Source organism: Mytilus trossulus, chromosome 14 (genome assembly GCF_036588685.1).
Source record: "Mytilus trossulus isolate FHL-02 chromosome 14, PNRI_Mtr1.1.1.hap1, whole genome shotgun sequence".
In the NCBI taxonomy this organism is placed as follows: Eukaryota; Metazoa; Mollusca; class Bivalvia; order Mytilida; family Mytilidae; genus Mytilus; species Mytilus trossulus.
Window position 1 is genome coordinate 56,190,288 of NC_086386.1, and position 20,664 is coordinate 56,210,951.

Consider the following 20,664-nt stretch of genomic DNA (forward strand, 5'->3'; position numbering starts at 1 on the left):
ATATATTTCTTTTCTTCTGTAGGATAGCAAGTGGTTTAAATATAAGACTGTTGAGAATAAATTGCATGCAAGTTTTTCCCTAAAAAGGCAAAAATCTTTGTTTCAGCCCATACTGCTTGTAAGAAAGGTTAATTGCAAGAGGCTTTTTGTGCTCAGATTTGTTGTATCATGTCACATGAGTATAGAAATGATAAAAAAGACACAATTTTTTATTTCTTATAGCCTCAATATGCATTTTTTAATGTAAATATGTGGCACAGCCTAAATTGACCCTAAATTTTTTCCTGTCTTACTTGGCCTCAGACCCTTTTAAACTAATATGATATGTTATTTGTAACTTTTCTTTCCATTTAAAGTACTTTGAATACATATGTAAGGATTATTTATAACCAAAAAGCTTCACAAATTTAAAATTGCTGGAAAATATTACATCTTCATGTAAGGCCCCCCTTCATTGAAAAACCTAAATTTTTAGGCGCAGGCTCATATAAATTTGACTTTTGAATAATTATGCAAAGTCTGATAAATCAAATGAGTACTCTATTGCTTTTAGTACATGATAAGTTATATATTAAGGCATTTAAAAAGTATTTTTTTGCAATATTTTAATTTTTAAAGCCCCAAATGTTGATAGTTGAAATTTTTCAATTTTAACGTCAAAATTTTACACGCAAAGATGAGTATAGAACTTAACTTAATGTCTATAATATACATTCTATTGTCATGAAACTTTGTAAGCAGTGTTATAATACATTAAGCTTTGTTCATACCAAGTTTTTTTAAGATTTGTCAACTCTTTCTACCCTATTATAAGAGGTGAAATCTGTAAATATAGAATTTGTACTCTGGCAACTTCCCTAAATGATTTGATGGTGTCAACTTGTCAAATAGCATGAAACTAAAGGATTTAAACTTTTATTTTATAGAATTTCTGCAAAAACGACCAATTTTGGCATTTTATGGTCAAAATAGGCATTTTATAACTTTTTCAATATTGATGCATATATGGCATCCTGACTCTCTATCTGACAGGTTTTTATGTGTCAATATTTGTCTTTCTATGCCTTTATCTGCTTCTTTAACTTATTTATGAACTCTGAATCTACAGAAAAGAAGTTTATCTCAGATAAAATGTGCAAAATGTGTTGTATAAATGACCCTTGTCTAACGCCTTGTTTGGATAAAGTCAATAGTGGGCAGCTTGGTATATAAAATTTGATGTCCATATTAGAGACCTCACTAAATTTGTATCAAATGCACTTTACAATGTCTATTGTACCTGTTCCATTTCACATAATATATTTCTTTTCTTCTGTAGGATAGCAAGTGGTTTAAATATAAGACTGTTGAGAATAAATTGCATGCAAGTTTTTCCCTAAAAAGGCAAAAATCTTTGTTTCAGCCTATACTGCTTGTAAGAAAGGTTAATTGCAAGAGGCTTTTTGTGCTAAGATTTGTTGTATCATGTCACATGAGTATAGAAATGATAAAAAAGACACAATTTTTTATTTCTTATAGCCTCAATATGCATTTTTTAATGTAAATATGTGGCACAGCCTAAATTGACCCTAAATTTTTTCCTGTCTTACTTGGCCTCAGACCCTTTTAAACTAATATGATATGTTATTTGAAACTTTTCTTTCCATTTAAAGTACTTTGAATACATATGTAAGGATTATTTATAACCAAAAAGCTTCACAAATTTAAAATTGCTGGAAAATATTACATCTTCATGTAAGGCCCCCCTTCATTGAAAAACCTAAATTTTTAGGCGCAGGCTCATATAAATTTGACTTTGAATAATTATGCAAAGTCTGATAAATCAAATGAGTACTCTATTGCTTTAAGTACATGATAAGTTATATATTAAGGCATTTAAAAAGTATTTTTTTGCAATATTTTAATTTTTAAAGCCCCAAATGTTGATAGTTGATTTTTTTCAATTTTAACATCAAAATTTTACACGCAAAGATGAGTATAGAACTTAACTTAATGTCTATAATATACATTCTATTGTCATGAAACTTTGTAAGCAGTGTTATAATACATTAAGCTTTGTTCATACCAAATTTTTTAAGATTTGTCAACTCTTTCTACCCTATTATAAGAGGTGAAATCTGTAAATATAGAATTTGTACTCTGGCAACTTCCCTAAATGATTTGATGGTGTCAACTTGTCAAATTGCATGAAACTAAAGGATTTAAACTTTTATTTTATAGAGTTTCTGCAAAAACGACCAATTTTGGCATTTTATGGTCAAAATAGGCATTTTATAACTTTTTCAATATTGATGCATATATGGCATCCTGACTCTCTATCTGACAGGTTTTTATGTGTCAATATTTGTCTTTCTATGCCTTTATCTGCTTCTTTAACTTATTTATGAACTCTGAATCTACAGAAAAGAAGTTTATCTCAGATAAAATGTGCAAAATGTGTTGTATAAATGACCCTTGTCTAACGCCTTGTTTGGATAAAGTCAATAGTGGGCAGCTTGGTATATAAAATTTGATGTCCATATTAGAGACCTCACTAAATTTGTATCAAATGCACTTTACAATGTCTATTGTACCTGTTCCATTTCACATAATATATTTCTTTTCTTCTGTAGGATAGCAAGTGGTTTAAATATAAGACTGTTGAGAATAAATTGCATGCAAGTTTTTCCCTAAAAAGGCAAAAATCTTTGTTTCAGCCTATACTGCTTGTAAGAAAGGTTAATTGCAAGAGGCTTTTTGTGCTCAGATTTGTTGTATCATGTCACATGAGTATAGAAATGATAAAAAAGACACAATTTTTTATTTCTTATAGCCTCAATATGCATTTTTTAATGTAAATATGTGGCACAGCCTAAATTGACCCTAAATTTTTTCCTGTCTTACTTGGCCTCAGACCCTTTTAAACTAATATGATATGTTATTTGTAACTTTTCTTTCCATTTAAAGTACTTTGAATACCTATGTAAGGATTATTTATAACCAAAAAGCTTCACAAATTTAAAATTGCTGGAAAATATTACATCTTCATGTAAGGCCCCCCTTCATTGAAAAACCTAAATTTTTAGGCGCAGGCTCATATAAATTTGACTTTTGAATAATTATGCAAAGTCTGATAAATCAAATGAGTACTCTATTGCTTTTAGTACATGATAAGTTATATATTAAGGCATTTAAAAAGTATTTTTTTGCAATATTTTAATTTTTAAAGCCCCAAATGTTGATAGTTGATTTTTTTCAATTTTAACGTCAAAATTTTACACGCAAAGATGAGTATAGAACTTAACTTAATGTCTATAATATACATTCTATTGTCATGAAACTTTGTAAGCAGTGTTATAATACATTAAGCTTTGTTCATACCAAATTTTTTAAGATTTGTCAACTCTTTCTACCCTATTAGGTGAAATCTGTAAATATAGAATTTGTACTCTGGCAACTTCCCTAAATGATTTGATGGTGTCAACTTGTCAAATAGCATGAAACTAAAGGATTTAAACTTTTATTTTATAGAGTTTCTGCAAAAACGACCAATTTTGGCATTTTATGGTCAAAATAGGCATTTTATAACTTTTTCAATATTGATGCATATATGGCATCCTGACTCTCTATCTGACAGGTTTTTATGTGTCAATATTTGTCTTTCTATGCCTTTATCTGCTTCTTTAACTTATTTATGAACTCTGAATCTACAGAAAAGAAGTTTATCTCAGATAAAATGTGCAAAATGTGTTGTATAAATGACCCTTGTCTAACGCCTTGTTTGGATAAAGTCAATAGTGGGCAGCTTGGTATATAAAATTTGATGTCCATATTAGAGACCTCACTAAATTTGTATCAAATGCACTTTACAATGTCTATTGTACCTGTTCCATTTCACATAATATATTTCTTTTCTTCTGTAGGATAGCAAGTGGTTTAAATATAAGACTGTTGAGAATAAATTGCATGCAAGTTTTTCCCTAAAAAGGCAAAAATCTTTGTTTCAGCCCATACTGCTTGTAAGAAAGGTTAATTGCAAGAGGCTTTTTGTGCTCAGATTTGTTGTATCATGTGACATGAGTATAGAAATGATAAAAAAGACACAATTTTTTATTTCTTATAGCCTCAATATGCATTTTTTAATGTAAATATGTGGCACAGCCTAAATTGACCCTAAATTTTTTCGGGTCTTACTTGGCCTCAGACCCTTTTAAACTAATATGATATGTTATTTGTAACTTTTCTTTCCATTTAAAGTACTTTGAATACATATGTAAGGATTATTTATAACCAAAAAGCTTCACAAATTTAAAATTGCTGGAAAATATTACATCTTCATGTAAGGCCCCCCTTCATTGAAAAACCTAAATTTTTAGGCGCAGGCTCATATAAATTTGACTTTTGAATAATTATGCAAAGTCTGATAAATCAAATGAGTACTCTATTGCTTTTAGTACATGATAAGTTATATATTAAGGCATTTAAAAAGTATTTTTTTGCAATATTTTAATTTTTAAAGCCCCAAATGTTGATAGTTGAAATTTTTCAATTTTAACGTCAAAATTTTACACACAAAGATGAGTATAGAACTTAACTTAATGTCTATAATATACATTCTATTGTCATGAAACTTTGTAAGCAGTGTTATAATACATTAAGCTTTGTTCATACCAAGTTTTTTTAAGATTTGTCAACTCTTTCTACCCTATTATAAGAGGTGAAATCTGTAAATATAGAATTTGTACTCTGGCAACTTCCCTAAATGATTTGATGGTGTCAACTTGTCAAATAGCATGAAACTAAAGGATTTAAACTTTTATTTTATAGAATTTCTGCAAAAACGACCAATTTTGGCATTTTATGGTCAAAATAGGCATTTTATAACTTTTTCAATATTGATGCATATATGGCATCCTGACTCTCTATCTGACAGGTTTTTATGTGTCAATATTTGTCTTTCTATGCCTTTATCTGCTTCTTTAACTTATTTATGAACTCTGAATCTACAGAAAAGAAGTTTATCTCAGATAAAATGTGCAAAATGTGTTGTATAAATGACCCTTGTCTAACTCCTTGTTTGGATAAAGTCAATAGTGGGCAGCTTGGTATATAAAATTTGATGTCCATATTAGAGACCTCACTAAATTTGTATCAATGCACTTTACAATGTCTATTGTACCTGTTCCATTTCACATAATATATTTCTTTTCTTCTGTAGGATAGCAAGTGGTTTAAATATAAGACTGTTGAGAATAAATTGCATGCAAGTTTTTCCCTAAAAAGGCAAAAATCTTTGTTTCAGCCCATACTGCTTGTAAGAAAAGTTAATTGCAAGAGGCTTTTTGTGCTCAGATTTGTTGTATCATGTCACATGAGTATAGAAATGATAAAAAAGACACAATTTTTTATTTCTTATAGCCTCAATTTGCATTTTTTAATGTAAATATGTGGCACAGCCTAAATTGACCCTAAATTCTTTCGGGTCTTACTTGGCCTCAGACCCTTTTAAACTAATATGATATGTTATTTGTAACTTTTCTTTCCATTTAAAGTACTTTGAATACATATGTAAGGATTATTTATAACCAAAAAGCTTCACAAATTTAAAATTGCTGGAAAATATTACATCTTCATGTAAGGCCCCCCTTCATTGAAAAACCTAAATTTTTAGGCGCAGGCTCATATAAATTTGACTTTTGAATAATTATGCAAAGTCTGATAAATCAAATGAGTACTCTATTGCTTTTAGTACATGATAAGTTATATATTAAGGCATTTAAAAAGTATTTTTTTGCAATATTTTAATTTTTAAAGCCCCAAATGTTGATAGTTGAAATTTTTCAATTTTAACGTCAAAATTTTACACGCAAAGATGAGTATAGAACTTAACTTAATGTCTATAATATACATTCTATTGTCATGAAACTTTGTAAGCAGTGTTATAATACATTAAGCTTTGTTCATACCAAGTTTTTTTAAGATTTGTCAACTCTTTCTACCCTATTATAAGAGGTGAAATCTGTAAATATAGAATTTGTACTCTGGCAACTTCCCTAAATGATTTGATGGTGTCAACTTGTCAAATAGCATGAAACTAAAGGATTTAAACTTTTATTTTATAGAATTTCTGCAAAAACGACCAATTTTGGCATTTTATGGTCAAAATAGGCATTTTATAACTTTTTCAATATTGATGCATATATGGCATCCTGACTCTCTATCTGACAGGTTTTTATGTGTCAATATTTGTCTTTCTATGCCTTTATCTGCTTCTTTAACTTATTTATGAACTCTGAATCTATAGAAAAGAAGTTTATCTCAGATAAAATGTGCAAAATGTGTTGTATAAATGACCCTTGTCTAACGCCTTGTTTGGATAAAGTCAATAGTGGGCAGCTTGGTATATAAAATTTGATGTCCATATTAGAGACCTCACTAAATTTGTATCAAATGCACTTTACAATGTCTATTGTACCTGTTCCATTTCACATAATATATTTCTTTTCTTCTGTAGAATAGCAAGTGGTTTAAATATAAGACTGTTGAGAATAAATTGCATGCAAGTTTTTCCCTAAAAAGGCAAAAATCTTTGTTTCAGCCCATACTGCTTGTAAGAAAAGTTAATTGCAAGAGGCTTTTTGTGCTCAGATTTGTTGTATCATGTCACATGAGTATAGAAATGATAAAAAAGACACATTTTTTTATTTCCTATAGCCTCAATATGCATTTTTTAATGTAAATATGTGGCACAGCCTAAATTGACCCTAAATTTTTTCCGGTCTTACTTGGCCTCAGACCCTTTTAAACTAATATGATATGTTATTTGTAACTTTTCTTTCCATTTAAAGTACTTTGAATACATATGTAAGGATTATTTATAACCAAAAAGCTTCACAAATTTAAAATTGCTGGAAAATATTACATCTTCATGTAAGGCCCCCCTTCATTGAAAAACCTAAATTTTTAGGCGCAGGCTCATATAAATTTGACTTTTGAATAATTATGCAAAGTCTGATAAATCAAATGAGTACTCTATTGCTTTTAGTACATGATAAGTTATATATTAAGGCATTTAAAAAGTATTTTTTTGCAATATTTTAATTTTTAAAGCCCCAAATGTTGATAGTTGAACTTTCAATTTTAACGTCAAAATTTTACACACAAAGATGAGTATAGAACTTAACTTAATGTCTATAATATACATTCTATTGTCATGAAACTTTGTAAGCAGTGTTATAATACATTAAGCTTTGTTCATACCAAGTTTTTTTAAGATTTGTCAACTCTTTCTAGCCTATTATAAGAGGTGAAATCTGTAAATATAGAATTTGTACTCTGGCAACTTCCCTAAATGATTTGATGGTGTCAACTTGTCAAATAGCATGAAACTAAAGGATTTAAACTTTTATTTTATAGAATTTCTGCAAAAACGACCAATTTTGGCATTTTATGGTCAAAATAGGCATTTTATAACTTTTTCAATATTGATGCATATATGGCATCCTGACTCTCTATCTGACAGGTTTTTATGTGTCAATATTTGTCTTTCTATGCCTTTATCTGCTTCTTTAACTTATTTATGAACTCTGAATCTACAGAAAAGAAGTTTATCTCAGATAAAATGTGCAAAATGTGTTGTATAAATGACCCTTGTCTAACGCCTTGTTTGGATAAAGTCAATAGTGGGCAGCTTGGTATATAAAATTTGATGTCCATATTAGAGACCTCACTAAATTTGTATCAAATGCACTTTACAATGTCAATTGTACCTGTTCCATTTCACATAATATATTTCTTTTCTTCTGTAGGATAGCAAGTGGTTTAAATATAAGACTGTTGAGAATAAATTGCATGCAAGTTTTTCCCTAAAAAGGCAAAAATCTTTGTTTCAGCCCATACTGCTTGTAAGAAAAGTTAATTGCAAGAGGCTTTTTGTGCTCAGATTTGTTGTATCATGTCACATGAGTATAGAAATGATAAAAAAGACACAATTTTTTATTTCTTATAGCCTCAATATGCATTTTTTAATGTAAATATGTGGCACAGCCTAAATTGACCCTAAATTTTTTCCGGTCTTACTTGGCCTCAGACCCTTTTAAACTAATATGATATGTTATTTGTAACTTTTCTTTCCATTTAAAGTACTTTGAATACATATGTAAGGATTATTTATAACCAAAAAGCTTCACAAATTTAAAATTGCTGGAAAATATTACATCTTCATGTAAGGCCCCCCTTCATTGAAAAACCTAAATTTTTAGGCGCAGGCTCATATAAATTTGACTTTTGAATAATTATGCAAAGTCTGATAAATCAAATGAGTACTCTATTGCTTTTAGTACATGATAAGTTATATATTAAGGCATTTAAAAAGTATTTTTTTGCAATATTTAAATTTTTAAAGCCCCAAATGTTGATAGTTGAAATTTTTCAATTTTAACGTCAAAATTTTACACGCAAAGATGAGTATAGAACTTAACTTAATGTCTATAATATACATTCTATTGTCATGAAACTTTGTAAGCAGTGTTATAATACATTAAGCTTTGTTCATACCAAGTTTTTTTTAAGATTTGTCAACTCTTTTTACCCTATTATAAGAGGTGAAATCTGTAAATATAGAATTTGTACTCTGGCAACTTCCCTAAATGATTTGATGGTGTCAACTTGTCAAATAGCATGAAACTAAAGGATTTAAACTTTTATTTTATAGAATTTCTGCAAAAACGACCAATTTTGGCATTTTATGGTCAAAATAGGCATTTTATAACTTTTTCAATATTGATGCATATATGGCATCCTGACTCTCTATCTGACAGGTTTTTATGTGTCAATATTTGTCTTTCTATGCCTTTATCTGCTTCTTTAACTTATTTATGAACTCTGAATCTACAGAAAAGAAGTTTATCTCAGATAAAATGTGCAAAATGTGTTGTATAAATGACCCTTGTCTAACGCCTTGTTTGGATAAAGTCAATAGTGGGCAGCTTGGTATATAAAATTTGATGTCCATATTAGAGACCTCACTAAATTTGTATCAAATGCACTTTACAATGTCTATTGTACCTGTTCCATTTCACATAATATATTTCTTTTCTTCTGTAGGATAGCAAGTGGTTTAAATATAAGACTGTTGAGAATAAATTGCATGCAAGTTTTTCCCTAAAAAGGCAAAAATCTTTGTTTCAGCCTATACTGCTTGTAAGAAAGGTTAATTGCAAGAGGCTTTTTGTGCTCAGATTTGTTGTATCATGTCACATGAGTATAGAAATGATAAAAAAGACACAATTTTTTATTTCTTATAGCCTCAATATGCATTTTTTAATGTAAATATGTGGCACAGCCTAAATTGACCCTAAATTTTTTCCTGTCTTACTTGGCCTCAGACCCTTTTAAACTAATATGATATGTTATTTGTAACTTTTCTTTCCATTTAAAGTACTTTGAATACATATGTAAGGATTATTTATAACCAAAAAGCTTCACAAATTTAAAATTGCTGGAAAATATTACATCTTCATGTAAGGCCCCCCTTCATTGAAAAACCTAAATTTTTAGGCGCAGGCTCATATAAATTTGACTTTGAATAATTATGCAAAGTCTGATAAATCAAATGAGTACTCTATTGCTTTTAGTACATGATAAGTTATATATTAAGGCATTTAAAAAGTATTTTTTTGCAATATTTTAATTTTTAAAGCCCCAAATGTTGATAGTTGATTTTTTTCAATTTTAACGTCAAAATTTTACACGCAAAGATGAGTATAGAACTTAACTTAATGTCTATAATATACATTCTATTGTCATGAAACTTTGTAAGCAGTGTTATAATACATTAAGCTTTGTTCATACCAAGTTTTTTTAAGATTTGTCAACTCTTTCTACCCTATTATAAGAGGTGAAATCTGTAAATATAGAATTTGTACTCTGGCAACTTCCCTAAATGATTTGATGGTGTCAACTTTTCAAATTGCATGAAACTAAAGGATTTAAACTTTTATTTTATAGAGTTTCTGCAAAAACGACCAATTTTGGCATTTTATGGTCAAAATAGGCATTTTATAACTTTTTCAATATTGATGCATATATGGCATCCTGACTCTCTATCTGACAGGTTTTTATGTGTCAATATTTGTCTTTCTATGCCTTTATCTGCTTCTTTAACTTATTTATGAACTCTGAATCTACAGAAAAGAAGTTTATCTCAGATAAAATGTGCAAAATGTGTTGTATAAATGACCCTTGTCTAACGCCTTGTTTGGATAAAGTCAATAGTGGGCAGCTTGGTATATAAAATTTGATGTCCATATTAGAGACCTCACTAAATTTGTATCAATGCACTTTACAATGTCTATTGTACCTGTTCCATTTCACATAATATATTTCTTTTCTTCTGTAGGATAGCAAGTGGTTTAAATATAAGACTGTTGAGAATAAATTGCATGCAAGTTTTTCCCTAAAAAGGCAAAAATCTTTGTTTCAGCCCATACTGCTTGTAAGAAAAGTTAATTGCAAGAGGCTTTATGTGCTCAGATTTGTTGTATCATGTCACATGAGTATAGAAATGATAAAAAAGACACAATTTTTTATTGCTTATAGCCTCAATATGCATTTTTTAATGTAAATATGTGGCACAGCCTAAATTGACCCTAAATTTTTTCGGGTCTTACTTGGCCTCAGACCCTTTTAAACTAATATGATATGTTATTTGTAACTTTTCTTTCCATTTAAAGTACTTTGAATACATATGTAAGGATTATTTATAACCAAAAAGCTTCACAAATTTAAAATTGCTGGAAAATATTACATCTTCATGTAAGGCCCCCCTTCATTGAAAAACCTAAATTTTTAGGCGCAGGCTCATATAAATTTGACTTTTGAATAATTATGCAAAGTCTGATAAATCAAATGAGTACTCTTTTGCTTATAGTACATGATAAGTTATATATTAAGGCATTTAAAAAGTATTTTTTTGCAATATTTTAATTTTTAAAGCCCCAAATGTTGATAGTTGAAATTTTTCAATTTTAACGTCAAAATTTTACACACAAAGATGAGTATAGAACTTAACTTAATGTCTATAATATACATTCTATTGTCATGAAACTTTGTAAGCAGTGTTATAATACATTAAGCTTTGTTCATACCAAGTTTTTTTAAGATTTGTCAACTCTTTCTAGCCTATTATAAGAGGTGAAATCTGTAAATATAGAATTTGTACTCTGGCAACTTCCCTAAATGATTTGATGGTGTCAACTTGTCAAATAGCATGAAACTAAAGGATTTAAACTTTTATTTTATAGAATTTCTGCAAAAACGACCAATTTTGGCATTTTATGGTCAAAATAGGCATTTTATAACTTTTTCAATATTGATGCATATATGGCATCCTGACTCTCTATCTGACAGGTTTTTATGTGTCAATATTTGTCTTTCTATGCCTTTATCTGCTTCTTTAACTTATTTATGAACTCTGAATCTACAGAAAAGAAGTTTATCTCAGATAAAATGTGCAAAATGTGTTGTATAAATGACCCTTGTCTAACGCCTTGTTTGGATAAAGTCAATAGTGGGCAGCTTGGTATATAAAATTTGATGTCCATATTAGAGACCTCACTAAATTTGTATCAATGCACTTTACAATGTCTATTGTACCTGTTCCATTTCACATAATATATTTCTTTTCTTCTGTAGGATAGCAAGTGGTTTAAATATAAGACTGTTGAGAATAAATTGCATGCAAGTTTTTCCCTAAAAAGGCAAAAATCTTTGTTTCAGCCCATACTGCTTGTAAGAAAAGTTAATTGCAAGAGGCTTTTTGTGCTCAGATTTGTTGTATCATGTCACATGAGTATAGAAATGATAAAAAAGACACAATTTTTTATTTCTTATAGCCTCAATTTGCATTTTTTAATGTAAATATGTGGCACAGCCTAAATTGACCCTAAATTCTTTCGGGTCTTACTTGGCCTCAGACCCTTTTAAACTAATATGATATGTTATTTGTAACTTTTCTTTCCATTTAAAGTACTTTGAATACATATGTAAGGATTATTTATAACCAAAAAGCTTCACAAATTTAAAATTGCTGGAAAATATTACATCTTCATGTAAGGCCCCCCTTCATTGAAAAACCTAAATTTTTAGGCGCAGGCTCATATAAATTTGACTTTTGAATAATTATGCAAAGTCTGATAAATCAAATGAGTACTCTATTGCTTTTAGTACATGATAAGTTATATATTAAGGCATTTAAAAAGTATTTTTTTGCAATATTTTAATTTTTAAAGCCCCAAATGTTGATAGTTGAAATTTTTCAATTTTAACGTCAAAATTTTACACACAAAGATGAGTATAGAACTTAACTTAATGTCTATATTATACATTCTATTGTCATGAAACTTTGTAAGCAGTGTTATAATACATTAAGCTTTGTTCATACCAAGTTTTTTTAAGATTTGTCAACTCTTTCTACCCTATTATAAGAGGTGAAATCTGTAAATATAGAATTTGTACTCTGGCAACTTCCCTAAATGATTTGATGGTGTCAACTTGTCAAATAGCATGAAACTAAAGGATTTAAACTTTTATTTTATAGAATTTCTGCAAAAACGACCAATTTTGGCATTTTATGGTCAAAATAGGCATTTTATAACTTTTTCAATATTGATGCATATATGGCATCCTGACTCTCTATCTGACAGGTTTTTATGTGTCAATATTTGTCTTTCTATGCCTTTATCTGCTTCTTTAACTTATTTATGAACTCTGAATCTACAGAAAAGAAGTTTATCTCAGATAAAATGTGGAAAATGTGTTGTATAAATGACCCTTGTCTAACGCCTTGTTTGGATAAAGTCAATAGTGGGCAGCTTGGTATATAAAATTTGATGTCCATATTAGAGACCTCACTAAATTTGTATCAAATGCACTTTACAATGTCTATTGTACCTGTTTCATTTCACATAATATATTTCTTTTCTTCTGTAGGATAGCAAGTGGTTTAAATATAAGACTGTTGAGAATAAATTGCATGCAAGTTTTTCCCTAAAAAGGCAAAAATCTTTGTTTCAGCCCATACTGCTTGTAAGAAAAGTTAATTGCAAGAGGCTTTTTGTGCTCAGATTTGTTGTATCATGTCACATGAGTATAGAAATGATAAAAAAGACACAATTTTTTATTTCTTATAGCCTCAATATGCATTTTTTAATGTAAATATGTGGCACAGCCTAAATTGACCCTAAATTTTTTCCGGTCTTACTTGGCCTCAGACCCTTTTAAACTAATATGATATGTTATTTGTAACTTTTCTTTCCATTTAAAGTACTTTGAATACATATGTAAGGATTATTTATAACCAAAAAGCTTCACAAATTTAAAATTGCTGGAAAATATTACATCTTCATGTAAGGCCCCCCTTCATTGAAAAACCTAAATTTTTAGGCGCAGGCTCATATAAATTTGACTTTTGAATAATTATGCAAAGTCTGATAAATCAAATGAGTACTCTATTGCTTTTAGTACATGATAAGTTATATATTAAGGCATTTAAAAAGTATTTTTTTGCAATATTTTAATTTTTAAAGCCCCAAATGTTGATATTTGAAATTTCAATTTTAACGTCAAAATTTTACACACAAAGATGAGTATAGAACTTAACTTAATGTCTATAATATACATTATATTGTCATGAAACTTTGTAAGCAGTGTTATAATACATTAAGCTTTGTTCATACCAAGTTTTTTTAAGATTTGTCAACTCTTTCTACCCTATTATAAGAGGTGAAATCTGTAAATATAGAATTTGTACTCTGGCAACTTCCCTAAATGATTTGATGGTGTCAACTTGTCAAATAGCATGAAACTAAAGGATTTAAACTTTTATTTTATAGAATTTCTGCAAAAACGACCAATTTTGGCATTTTATGGTCAAAATAGGCATTTATAACTTTTTCAATATTGATGCATATATGGCATCCTGACTCTCTATCTGACAGGTTTTTATGTGTCAATATTTGTCTTTCTATGCCTTTATCTGCTTCTTTAACTTATTTATGAACTCTGAATCTACAGAAAAGAAGTTTATCTCAGATAAAATGTGCAAAATGTGTTGTATAAATGACCCTTGTCTAACGCCTTGTTTGGATAAAGTCAATAGTGGGCAGCTTGGTATATAAAATTTGATGTCCATATTAGAGACCTCACTAAATTTGTATCAAATGCACTTTACAATGTCTATTGTACCTGTTCCATTTCACATAATATATTTCTTTTCTTCTGTAGGATAGCAAGTGGTTTAAATATAAGACTGTTGAGAATAAATTGCATGCAAGTTTTTCCCTAAAAATGCAAAAATCTTTGTTTCAGCCCATACTGCTTGTAAGAAAAGTTAATTGCAAGAGGCTTTTTGTGCTCAGATTTGTTGTATCATGTCACATGAGTATAGAAATGATAAAAAAGACACAATTTTTTATTTCTTATAGCCTCAATATGCATTTTTTAATGTAAATATGTGGCACAGCCTAAATTGACCCTAAATTTTTTCCTGTCTTACTTGGCCTCAGACCCTTTTAAACTAATATGATATGTTATTTGTAACTTTTCTTTCCATTTAAAGTACTTTGAATACATATGTAAGGATTATTTATAACCAAAAAGCTTCACAAATTTAAAATTGCTGGAAAATATTACATCTTCATGTAAGGCCCCCCTTCATTGAAAAACCTAAATTTTTAGGCGCAGGCTCATATAAATTTGACTTTTGAATAATTATGCAAAGTCTGATAAATCAAATGAGTACTCTATTGCTTTTAGTACATGATAAGTTATATATTAAGGCATATAAAAAAGTTTTTTTTTTCAATATTTTAATTTTTAAAGCCCCAAATGTTGATAGTTGAAATTTTTCAATTTTAACGTCAAAATTTTACACGCAAAGATGAGTATAGAACTTAACTTAATGTCTATAATATACATTCTATTGTCATGAAACTTTGTAAGCAGTGTTATAATACATTAAGCTTTGTTCATACCAAGTTTTTTTTAAGATTTGTCAACTCTTTCTAGCCTATTATAAGAGGTGAAATCTGTAAATATAGAATTTGTACTCTGGCAACTTCCCTAAATGATTTGATGGTGTCAACTTGTCAAATAGCATGAAACTAAAGGATTTAAACTTTTATTTTATAGAATTTCTGCAAAAACGACCAATTTTGGCATTTTATGGTCAAAATAGGCATTTTATAACTTTTTCAATATTGATGCATATATGGCATCCTGACTCTCTATCTGACAGGTTTTTATGTGTCAATATTTGTCTTTCTATGCCTTTATCTGCTTCTTTAACTTATTTATGAACTCTGAATCTACAGAAAAGAAGTTTATCTCAGATAAAATGTGCAAAATGTGTTGTATAAATGACCCTTGTCTAACGCCTTGTTTGGATAAAGTCAATAGTGGGCAGCTTGGTATATAAAATTTGATGTCCATATTAGAGACCTCACTAAATTTGTATCAAATGCACTTTACAATGTCTATTGTACCTGTTCCATTTCACATAATATATTTCTTTTCTTCTGTAGGATAGCAAGTGGTTTAAATATAAGACTGTTGAGAATAAATTGCATGCAAGTTTTTCCCTAAAAAGGCAAAAATCTTTGTTTCAGCCCATACTGCTTGTAAGAAAGGTTAATTGCAAGAGGCTTTTTGTGCTCAGATTTGTTGTATCATGTGACATGAGTATAGAAATGATAAAAAAGACACAATTTTTTATTTCTTATAGCCTCAATATGCATTTTTTAATGTAAATATGTGGCACAGCCTAAATTGACCCTAAATTTTTTCCTGTCTTACTTGGCCTCAGACCCTTTTAAACTAATATGATATGTTATTTGTAACTTTTCTTTCCATTTAAAGTACTTTGAATACATATGTAAGGATTATTTATAACCAAAAAGCTTCACAAATTTAAAATTGCTGGAAAATATTACATCTTCATGTAAGGCCCCCCTTCATTGAAAAACCTAAATTTTTAGGCGCAGGCTCATATAAATTTGACTTTTGAATAATTATGCAAAGTCTGATAAATCAAATGAGTACTCTATTGCTTTTAGTACATGATAAGTTATATATTAAGGCATTTAAAAAGTATTTTTTTGCAATATTTTAATTTTAAAAGCCCCAAATGTTGATAGTTGAAATTTTTCAATTTTAATGTCAAAATTTTACACGCAAAGATGAGTATAGAACTTAACTTAATGTCTATAATATACATTCTATTGTCATGAAACTTTGTAAGCAGTGTTATAATACATTAAGCTTTGTTCATACCAAGTTTTTTAAGATTTGTCAACTCTTTCTACCCTATTAGGTGAAATCTGTAAATATAGAATTTGTACTCTGGCAACTTCCCTAAATGATTTGATGGTGTCAACTTGTCAAATAGCATGAAACTAAAGGATTTAAACTTTTATTTTATAGAATTTCTGCAAAAACGACCAATTTTGGCATTTTATGGTCAAAATAGGCATTTATAACTTTTTCAATATTGATGCATATATGGCATCCTGACTCTCTATCTGACAGGTTTTTATGTGTCAATATTTGTCTTTCTATGCCTTTATCTGCTTCTTTAACTTATTTATGAACTCTGAATCTACAGAAAAGAAGTTTATCTCAGATAAAATGTGCAAAATGTGTTGTATAAATGACCCTTGTCTAACGCCTTGTTTGGATAAAGTCAATAGTGGGCAGCTTGGTATATAAAATTTGATGTCCATATTAGAGACCTCACTAAATTTGTATCAAATGCACTTTACAATGTCTATTGTACCTGTTCCATTTCACATAATATATTTCTTTTCTTCTGTAGGATAGCAAGTGGTTTAAATATAAGACTGTTGAGAATAAATTGCATGCAAGTTTTTCCCTAAAAATGCAAAAATCTTTGTTTCAGCCCATACTGCTTGTAAGAAAAGTTAATTGCAAGAGGCTTTTTGTGCTCAGATTTGTTGTATCATGTCACATGAGTATAGAAATGATAAAAAAGACACAATTTTTTATTTCTTATAGCCTCAATATGCATTTTTTAATGTAAATATGTGGCACAGCCTAAATTGACCCTAAATTTTTTCCTGTCTTACTTGGCCTCAGACCCTTTTAAACTAATATGATATGTTATTTGTAACTTTTCTTTCCATTTAAAGTACTTTGAATACATATGTAAGGATTATTTATAACCAAAAAGCTTCACAAATTTAAAATTGCTGGAAAATATTACATCTTCATGTAAGGCCCCCCTTCATTGGAAAACCTAAATTTTTAGGCGCAGGCTCATATAAATTTGACTTTTGAATAATTATGCAAAGTCTGATAAATCAAATGAGTACTCTATTGCTTTTAGTACATGATAAGTTATATATTAAGGCATATAAAAAAGTTTTTTTTTTCAATATTTTAATTTTTAAAGCCCCAAATGTTGATAGTTGAAATTTTTCAATTTTAACGTCAAAATTTTACACGCAAAGATGAGTATAGAACTTAACTTAATGTCTATAATATACATTCTATTGTCATGAAACTTTGTAAGCAGTGTTATAATACATTAAGCTTTGTTCATACCAAGTTTTTTTTAAGATTTGTCAACTCTTTCTAGCCTATTATAAGAGGTGAAATCTGTAAATATAGAATTTGTACTCTGGCAACTTCCCTAAATGATTTGATGGTGTCAACTTGTCAAATAGCATGAAACTAAAGGATTTAAACTTTTATTTTATAGAATTTCTGCAAAAACGACCAATTTTGGCATTTTATGGTCAAAATAGGCATTTTATAACTTTTTCAATATTGATGCATATATGGCATCCTGACTCTCTATCTGACAGGTTTTTATGTGTCAATATTTGTCTTTCTATGCCTTTATCTGCTTCTTTAACTTATTTATGAACTCTGAATCTACAGAAAAGAAGTTTATCTCAGATAAAATGTGCAAAATGTGTTGTATAAATGACCCTTGTCTAACGCCTTGTTTGGATAAAGTCAATAGTGGGCAGCTTGGTATATAAAATTTGATGTCCATATTAGAGACCTCACTAAATTTGTATCAAATGCACTTTACAATGTCTATTGTACCTGTTCCATTTCACATAATATATTTCTTTTCTTCTGTAGGATAGCAAGTGGTTTAAATATAAGACTGTTGAGAATAAATTGCATGCAAGTTTTTCCCTAAAAAGGCAAAAATCTTTGTTTCAGCCCATACTGCTTGTAAGAAAGGTTAATTGCAAGAGGCTTTTTGTGCTCAGATTTGTTGTATCATGTGACATGAGTATAGAAATGATAAAAAAGACACAATTTTTTATTTCTTATAGCCTCAATATGCATTTTTTAATGTAAATATGTGGCACAGCCTAAATTGACCCTAAATTTTTTCCTGTCTTACTTGGCCTCAGACCCTTTTAAACTAATATGATATGTTATTTGTAACTTTTCTTTCCATTTAAAGTACTTTGAATACATATGTAAGGATTATTTATAACCAAAAAGCTTCACAAATTTAAAATTGCTGGAAAATATTACATCTTCATGTAAGGCCCCCCTTCATTGAAAAACCTAAATTTTTAGGCGCAGGCTCATATAAATTTGACTTTTGAATAATTATGCAAAGTCTGATAAATCAAATGAGTACTCTATTGCTTTTAGTACATGATAAGTTATATATTAAGGCATTTAAAAAGTATTTTTTTGCAATATTTTAATTTTAAAAGCCCCAAATGTTGATAGTTGAAATTTTTCAATTTTAATGTCAAAATTTTACACGCAAAGATGAGTATAGAACTTAACTTAATGTCTATAATATACATTCTATTGTCATGAAACTTTGTAAGCAGTGTTATAATACATTAAGCTTTGTTCATACCAAGTTTTTTAAGATTTGTCAACTCTTTCTACCCTATTAGGTGAAATCTGTAAATATAGAATTTGTACTCTGGCAACTTCCCTAAATGATTTGATGGTGTCAACTTGTCAAATAGCATGAAACTAAAGGATTTAAACTTTTATTTTATAGAATTTCTGCAAAAACGACCAATTTTGGCATTTTATGGTCAAAATAGGCATTTTATAACTTTTTCAATATTGATGCATATATGGCATCCTGACTCTCTATCTGACAGGTTTTTATGTGTCAATATTTGTCTTTCTATGCCTTTATCTGCTTCTTTAACTTATTTATGAACTCTGAATCTGCAGAAAAGAAGTTTATCTCAGATAAAATGTGCAAAATGTGTTGTATAAATGACCCTTGTCTAACGCCTTGTTTGGATAAAGTCAATAGTGGGCAGCTTGGTATATAAAATTTGATGTCCATATTAGAGACCTCACTAAATTTGTATCAAATGCACTTTACAATGTCTATTGTACCTGTTCCATTTCACATAATATATTTCTTTTCTTCTGTAGGATAGCAAGTGGTTTAAATATAAGACTGTTGAGAATAAATTGCATGCAAGTTTTTCCCTAAAAAGGCAAAAATCTTTGTTTCAGCCCATACTGCTTGTAAGAAAAGTTAATTGCAAGAGGCTTTTTGTGCTCAGATTTGTTGTATCATGTCACATGAGTATAGAAATGATAAAAAAGACACAATTTTTTATTTCTTATAGCCTCAATATGCATTTTTTAATGTAAATATGTGGCACAGCCTAAATTGATCCTAAATTTTTTCCTGTCTTACTTGGCCTCAGACCCTTTTAAACTAATATGATATGTTATTTGTAACTTTTCTTTCCATTTAAAGTACTTTGAATACATATGTAAGGATTATTTATAACCAAAAAGCTTCACAAATTTAAAATTGCTGGAAAATATTACATCTTCATGTAAGGCCCCCCTTCATTGAAAAATGTTCCTTCATCCAAGCATATCTTGGATGTGCAGGATGAAGGTCATTCTTAGAATATGAGCCTGAGGCTCGAAAGTAATGAATTAGCTTTACTTCTCTTTGAGGGGTGAAGCTTACATATAATATCTCTGTTTAAAGAAACAAACTATACCTGGCCAGTGACCTTGACCCTAGTATATAAGCACCTGTTCCATAATAACTTGTCATAATTTAAAGCAAGTTTGTGTCGACCAAATATAAAACCCAGTGGAAAAGGGTGGGTCTGACTGATAATCCCTAGGGTGGGAATTAATTACTTTCGAGCCTCAGGCTCATATTCTAAGAATGACCTTCATCCTGCACATCCAAGATATGCTTGGATGAAGGAACATTCTTATTCATATTTCGCCTTCGGTCTCGAGTAATGAATTAGCTTGTTTAAAGTGTAGACACAAACTAAAAACAATTTTTATATAAATGCCAACATTTAATAAAGGATAAAAATCACAAGATCATCCAGTAACTACAACTGAAGAAAAGTGTTTTAGTACTGATATTATTTACTTTCCTGTTATAGAACTTGAAAAAGTTTTACCATATGTCCAGACAAAACTGTTGCCATAATGTCTTTAATAGAACATCCTGAAGCTAAATGCACTTAAGAAGAGGTTTCTCTAAATGAGTTAACCTTAAAACCTCGGATAAAATTAGAACTCTCTCTAACTATCTAAACTTTACGAAAAGACTTAGATGAATTCTCTCACCTATTTTGTACACAAAACATGATAAATCATTGTCTTAACAACACA